Source organism: Psammomys obesus, unplaced genomic scaffold (assembly GCF_907164565.1).
Source record: "Psammomys obesus unplaced genomic scaffold, mPsaObe1.curated_primary_1811, whole genome shotgun sequence".
Lineage (NCBI taxonomy): Eukaryota > Metazoa > Chordata > Mammalia > Rodentia > Muridae > Psammomys > Psammomys obesus.
This window is the reverse complement of record NW_026596162.1, coordinates 1,112,609-1,120,733: the sequence shown is the minus strand read 5'-3', so window position 1 is coordinate 1,120,733 and position 8,125 is coordinate 1,112,609.

The window sequence follows — 8,125 nt, the reverse complement described above, 5'->3', positions numbered from 1 at the left end:
AGCATGCTCTAATGGAGGTACAGTTCTGGCTTCCTGAAGTCAAGTCTCCCATTGATCCTTTGTGTGGGGTCAGGGGAAGAGCTGATTCTTTCAGTTGGTTAGAGCTAACCTCCAAGTTTCTGAGAAATATTTTAGACAACTCTCAGCCTTGTGACTCAGATTCAGAGTGTGACCAATGCAAAGCTAACAGGAAAGCGTGGCTTGGCTATACAGCTTCTAAACCTGGTGGTAAAAGGGATAACATGTGAGGCCAGAGGGTATATTCATGGCTTCCTTCCACAGACTCTTCTTGTCTATCAACCATCTGTCCCAACTGAGCTTGCAGTCCCAGTGTTCTGAGTATGCCTTCCCCAAAGCTCTGCTGGCTTCCCAGGTCCCTTCAGAACCTTGTGAGTGAGCTTCGGGGAAGAATACACTGCAGGGGTATATGGGAAATCTTCATGTGCTTATGTGTGTTTGTCAGGGAAGAACAGATCTTCTAAAGGATCTATGACATTCACCCCTCACAAATAAAAGGTTGAAAATCAAGTCTAAGGACTATTCTTGCTCCAAATGTCCTTCTATTTCTCCTGACCTATCTGGTGCTATGCTTAATTTCTCTTCAGAACTTCAAACAAAGCCAACTACTGTCATTGGAACTTGGCAAATTTCCCTCTCTGGAATAGTTTAATTGCTCTCTTCTTTCCAAATATTAATTCAAAAAGGGAGAAGCCAGATTATTCCTAGGGTGGCCTTACATATGCAAATAACGTGTGATAACTTATCTCAATTGATAGCACAATTATCCGTAAACTTTAATCACTCCCTTCAGAGTTGATTTACATCCTCCTATTAACACAGTGGTCTTGTGTGACGAAGCAGAGAAAAGGCTGAGTAGATATATTTAAGCACTTTGACAGATAGTGTTCCAACTATGAAAAGAAAAGAAAGTCACACTTTCACCTATAAGAACTGCATGATGATATTACAGACGGGGAGGGGCAGGGAACAGGAAACGTTCAGCTACTCTTCAGGTACTGGAAACAGACCCACCCAGCTGTCCATGAAGCTTGCATGAAGAAGAAGCCTTCAAAGGATAGATCGGTTTGAGGAGCTAGCCCCAGGAGGTTAACTCAAGAGCAGTGAGGTAGACAGAAGGGAGTGAGGATACTGGGTGTTCTGCCATGGCATCCTGGAAGCCTCCGATCTCTGGCAGCTTTCTCACTCCATGTGTCTGAAGCCTCCTGTGCTGGCTACACTCATCCAGCTTTGAACTTGTCACATACTGCTCTCCACTCAGTGGCTTCACATTGCCCTGGGTAATACCTGGTGTTCCCTGGGCAAAGCCATTACAGAGAGCTCTGCTTGAAGGTATTCTGTCAAATCCAGCACACCGGAGAGGGGCAGGCAATATTTCCCACCTTCCCAATAGTTATGAAGTAGTCTCATTATCCTCTACCACCGTTTCTGCCCTTTCATGCTCTAATGACTAGTTTTATTTTTTTAAACAAAATTTTATTATACAAAGGTTGCCACATAATTGGCTACTTCTCTATTTTGTATGCAATTATTCTTGTTCCACAGAGAGGCTGCTTCTGAACATCTCATCTGGTGATATAAGTACTAGTATCCTGACTGTAACGTAATTGTACTCTAAATGCCTCAGTGTTTTAACTTGAAATCAGGACACTGGTATATTGTTCTTGTACTCAATATCAAGAATGTACAAATGTCTTTATTTAAAAAAATACAGAACAATTTCTCTGTAGTCATGGACAATGACAGCAGTAAACTATTATATATTGTCAATGGAAACCAGTAACTGATGTGATCACCCAGCCTTCAGTCATTTTCTTCAGGTAACTTCTCTGAAGTTATTGGTGAGGAGTCTGCCTTGAGCTTCCTGTCACAGTTCATTGATAAGAGCAAACCACTGTTCTTGGAGTTAGAAAATGCCACCTCCTATATTCCCTCTTCCATTCCACACATTGTTACCATTCCAGGGACCTTCTCTTCTGCAGGAACTTCTGTCAGTAAAGCTTCTGCTGTGCTTATGTATTGATTAATCATAAATGTCAAGAATCCAAGAAAGCCTCAGTTGAAGGGTTGGTCTATGGGTATGTCTGTGGGGAATTGTCTGAATTCTTTTTTTTTAATTTATTTTTACATTTTTTCTTTATTAATTACACTTTATTCCCTTTGTATCCCCCCTGTGGTTCCCTCCCTCTTTCCATCCCAATCCTTCCCTTCCTCCACCCTCTGCATACATGCCCCTCCCCAAGTCCACTGATAGGGGAGGTCTTCTTTTCCTTCCTTCTGATCCTAGTCAATTAGGTCTCATCAGGAGTAGCTGCATTGTCTTCTTCTGTGGCCTGGTAATGCTGCTTCCCCCTCAGGGGGAGGTAATTAAGAGAAGGCCAATCAGTTCATGTCAGAGACAGTCCCTGTTCCTATTACAATGGAACACAATTGGATACTGAACTGCCATGGGCTACATCTGTGCAGGGGTCTTAGGTTATCACCATGCATAGTCCTTGGTTGGAGTATCAGTCTCAGAGAAGACCCCTGTGCTCAGATTTTTTTATTCTATTGCTCTCCTTGTGGAGTTCCTGTCCTCTCCAGATCTTACTGTTTCCCACTTCTTTCAAAAGGTTCCCTGCACTCTGCCCAAAGGTTGCCCATAAGTCTCAGCATCTGCATTGATAGTCTGCAGGGCAGAGGCTTTCAGTGGTCCTCTGTGGCAGGCTCCTAACTTGTTCCCTCTTTCTCCTTCTTCTGATGTCCATCCTCTTTGCCTTTCTGGATAGGAATTGAGCATTTTAGCAAGAGTCCTCCCTCTTGATTAGTTTCTTTAGGTGTACAGATTTTAGTATGTTTACCCTATATTATATGTCTATATGAGTGAGTATATACCGTGTGCATCTTTCTGCTTCTGGGATAGCTCACTCAGGATGATCTTTTCCAGATACCACCATTTACCTGCAAAGATTGAGGTAGGAAGACCCAGTCTGTTGTGGGCAGCACCATTCTCTAGGCTAGGCCCTTAACTGTATACAAGAGGAAAAGGCTAGCTGAGCAAAACCTGAAAGTAGGTAGCATAGCAGTAATTTCTCTTTACTCATGAATAGAGATGTAACCAGATGCTTCAAAGTTACAGCTGGACCTCCTCTCAGTTATGGATGGTGAGCTGAAACTGTAAGTTGAATGAACATTTTTCTCTATGTGTTTTGTCCGGGGTATTTTATCACAGCAATAGACATAAAGGTAAAACAGTTGACATCCGGGTTTCCAGCGCACTCGTAGTTGGCCTCCACAAAGACAGTTCTGCTCCCTAATTCTTAAAAACGATGGACATGACCTTATTTGGACAAAGGGTCTCTGCAGGTGTAATTAAGGATCTGAGGGTGAGGAAGTCATTGTGGATTGTCCCAGATGGTCCCTAAATCTAATGCTGAGTGTGTTCTGTGTCAGGAATGTAGCTGAAACACAATTGTGCATTCTGCTAACGTCAGAATAGCAACAGATTCCCTATTGTGTCTGTTTTATTAGCTGTAATCCACCAAGTATTTGTAACTTTGCCTGATAGATGTGGCCATGGGCCATTATAGATTCATTTGATCCTCTCCAAAGTGATTTTGATACATCTAGGTGTCCATGTGATCATGACTCAGTTTGATATTTTGTTTGTATAAGTTAGCTATCACTCTGTGGTGTGGTTTGTGCTAGACAAGCTGTGGGTATCTAGCTGCACATAGACACAAGGGAGAGTCACTCTGCCTCAGCATTTACAATAGAAATAAAGCTGACTGCTATTTGCTTGTTTGTTTTCATTTGTTTTAATGGAGTTGCTCAGGAAAAGGCACGGACGGAACACCATAGTTTCACGGAGTAAGTTTGAACAGGATACTGTTTCATCTCTACACCCAATACAAATGTCTTTACCTCAAGGAATCAGGGAGATTAGAGAGTCAGAAGAGGAGAAGGCAGTGGGGCCACAGAAAAGGAACTACTGTGATGTAACTCTGGAGCTGGAAGAGACAAAGATAGAATCACCTTTGAGGCTTCAAAGAAGCACATCCTTCTGACATTATAATATCAGCCTTCTGGTCTCTGGAGGGATGAGATGATATGTTTCAAGCTATCCAGGTCATGTCAACTTCCTATTGCAGCCATAAGAAACCTAACTCTCAATACCATGCATAATAACAACTAATATTTGTCAGATGCTGACAAGATGCTAATCCTTTTCCATGGATTAGCTAAATGGTCCTCAGAAGAAACTGTAGAATAGGTACTTTCATGTCCCCTATAGATGAGGAGAAACAGGACCCCAGAAGATACACAGCAGGTCCATGTCTTCTCCACAAATAAGGATGAAGGTAGGCTAAACTTAGCTACTCATCATGTGGTCTGGCCCTGCTCTTGTATGGAGCCCACATTTGACTTAGAGTATTCTGTAAATAAAGATGAGAGTCCAGCCAGGTCACCCAGGCCTATGTGCATAACCCACTAGATGGCACTGTCCTTAATGGGTGCCATCTAATCCATCTGGGTATCAAAGGCTTCTCACTCAGCAATGCCATCACATCTCCACTCTCCAGTCTGTATACCTGACGCTGTCTTTCACAGTCATGTATGAACTTACTCTTCCACCACTGTGGTCAGCTCTAGGGTCCTGGAGCTGTCCATAAGCCCTTTCCCTTTCATTTGTTTCACACACTTCCTCCAAATTCCAGAGCCTTTTTGTCTCTAGACAAAAGTCCTTCTCCAGAAGTCCTCAAGCTAAGGTCTGTGTGCACTTGAGGGTATGCAGACTCTATGAGGGTTAATGGGTGAGAATGATTGTTAGAAGGGCAAGTTTAGATTGCTGAGTGCAATTTTCATTTTTTTTTTTAATTTGAAATGTTGGAGGGATAAAACCCAGGGCCTCCTGAATGACAAGCAAGCGCCTTACCAGTAGGCTATATTCCCAGACATTCCCCTTCTTGTTTTAAATGTCTTTAAGCTGCCTGTGCAGGTCTAGAATTGGAACCCTTTTGCCTCAGGCACCACTGCTCTGTGAATATAATCTGTATCATTTACCTTTGTTGCTACAACAAAGCTATTGATCAAACCACACAAAATTCTGTGGCTTCCAACTGCTATCATTTATTCTCATTGTAACTGAGAGACAGGTGGAGTCACTCCAGAGGACACAGGGTGTGTTCGGGTAGGCTAAACTTAGCTACTCATCATGTGGTCTGGGCCCTGCTCTTGTATGGAGCCCACATTTGACTTAGAGTATTCTGTAAATAAAGTCTGATATAATTCCAGGGGTTTAGAACCTCCTCTTATTCATGGTCTTGCCTTCTTCATCTCCAAAATATCTGAAGTGTCTGCTCAGGGTGTTAAGTCACTGATCCTGTGAACTCTGCTTCTGAAGGAGAGAGGAGATTGGGCAAGGGGACCTCAGTGATTACAGAACTGGCAAAGCAGTAGCCATTCCTGCTACAGACAGGTACCTATGAGCCAGGTACAAAGCATGTCTCAGCATGCAGGTTCCAGCCTCTTAGCGGCTTTTCATCACCTCTCTCCCCATCCCAGGTATAAGCTGAAGGAAGGAGATGATAACTTCTAGGCTTCTAGAGCTTCACATTTTCATCTGGGGCCCTGCATCTTTATGGTGAGCCCTAGCTGGGACAGCTCAGTTCTGTAATCTTCTTTGGGACCGACCTGGAGGGAGCTATTGCCTGGTGCCTGGTCTTCCTGTGGCCATCAGAGAAGCACTGGTGTCCTAAGGTACCGATACCTACAAGGAAATGAAGAATTGGAGCTGTAATTCACCTCTCGCAAGACTTATTCTGAAATGGCTGATTTCCAGCACAAACTTTGTGACTTTCCTGTTCTTCCAGTTCTCAACAAGTTTGGAAACTTGTTAAGTCCTTCTCGCACCCAACAAGGCTAGATACTTGAACCCCTGCACAGATGTAGCCCATGGCAGTTTAGTGTCCAAGTGGGTTACATAGTAATGGTAAGAGGGACTGCCTCTGACATAATCTGATTGGCCTGCTCTTTGATCACCTCCCCCTGAAGGGGAAGCAGCCTTACCAGGCCACAGAAGATGACAATGCAGCCACTCCTGATGAGATCTGATAGACTAAGATCAGAAGGAAGGGGAGGAGGACCTCCCCTATCAGTGGACTTGGGGAGGGGCATTCGTGAAGAAGGGGGAGAGAGGGTGGGACTGGGAGGGGAGGAGAGAGGGGCTTATCGGGGGGATACAAAGTGACTAAAGTGTAATTAATAAAATAAAATAAAATTTAAAAAATAATGACAGTAGTCATTGACCACACACAAATGGATGTGTGCTACTGTTTTCTAATAAAAGTTTTCTAATAGTTTAAAAAAAAAAAACTTTCACTCTTGGCTGAGAATAGAAAAGGCATAAGAGAAACTCTCAGATCAACTTCTCAGCTCACAAGGGGTCAGGAGGTTATTAATCGTATAAAGAGTAAAATAAATTAAAAGTAGAGAGAGGTTAAAGGGGGAAGGGCTTTCAAGTTTTCTGAGAATATTGGGGTTTTCCAAGAATTTGGGACTTAACTTTTTTCTCTTTTCATTGATCCTTCCATGACAATTTGTCAACTGTCACAGCACTAGGCATGTATCATTCATCATGCGAATGACCCAACCAGTTTCAGGTAATCCACTTGAAAATGGACTTCTGACCTACAGGACTCTGTCCTCAAAGATAAGAAAGATTAGGGTAATAAGAAAAAATTGAGCTAAACATCCTAAGTAGTACAGGATCAGGGTGACACCACCTTCTTTATCATAATGGCCCCTGTCTCTACCCAAGGAGACATAAGATGATTTTAGCCAATGTTGTAATGATAATTCAGAGGAAAAGTTGCTATTCAGAGTACATATTTATTTAACTTGCATGAGTATATTTGTTATGGGGAACTATGACAAGGTCAACAATACTAGACCCTAAGGCACAAGAGTCTAACATAGGAAAACATTCCTCAGGGTTGGATTGAAATAAGAAAGAGGGAAGAAAAAAAAAGAAATAAGAAAGAGAGGAATTTTGTTTGTAGAGAATTTTTTTCCTGTGGAAATGTGTCCATATATATGTGGCTCAGAAATTTCTTACCTTGATTAAGAAAGAAAAAAAAAACCCTGTTTATGGTAATTTAATTTTCGTAACACCCGTGGATTAGACCCTATTGGTATCCCTGTTATTCAGAAGAGGATAGTGAAGAACAGAGGAGTTACATAGTATTTGCAGCATCACACAGTAAATTGAAACCCAGGCAGTAAGGTTTCAAAATCTGTATGCCATGCTAAGCCCACATACAGACGGAAAACTAAGCCAGCCAAACAGAATATAGAGACAAATATTCTTGGCAAACTTAATTAAGGGTCTTATATAAAGTATCCGGTTGCAAAGAAATACGGCAATTTATAATTTATGTCCTCTGTTCTCAACAAAGCCAAGAGGACAAGTGTGCCTGTAGTTAATGAAGACCGGACAAAGTGGCAAAGCAATAGGAAAAAGAGCAAAGCAGGGGCATGTGATAAAATGCCCCTTAGTTTGCTTTTCTATTGCTTTGCCACTTTTTTTCTATTGCTGTGATGAAGACCATAACCCCGTGTTGCTTTTAGTTTATTTGCTTACAAATTGTGGTCATGTTCTATTGAAAGAAGCCAAGGCAGGATCACAAAGCAGGAATCGAGAAGGAGAAACTGAAACAGGGACCACAGAGAAACACTGCTACTGTCCCCTTCCCCTGTGGCATGCTCAGTTGATTTCTTTACACAGCCCAGGGCCACCTGTCCCGGGGATGACATCACCCATGGTGGGCTGAACCCTCCCACACCAACCATTAATCAAGAAAATGCCCTCTAGCCTTGCCTACAGGCCATCGAATTGGGGGCATTTTCACAGCTGAGATCCCGCTTTCCAGATAACTTTGTGTTACTTTGACCTCACACTAACCAGGACACCAAGGAAGCTTCTCGAGGTTTCTGTCCAAGCTGTGATAGAAGCCATGAGGAATCTTGTTCAGCTTCTCTCAGCATAGCTGGCTGAATAACCACTGCCGGCTCACTTCCTCTGCAGGATTCGAACTCAGCAGTGTCAGAGTTAAGGGTCTAAACTCTA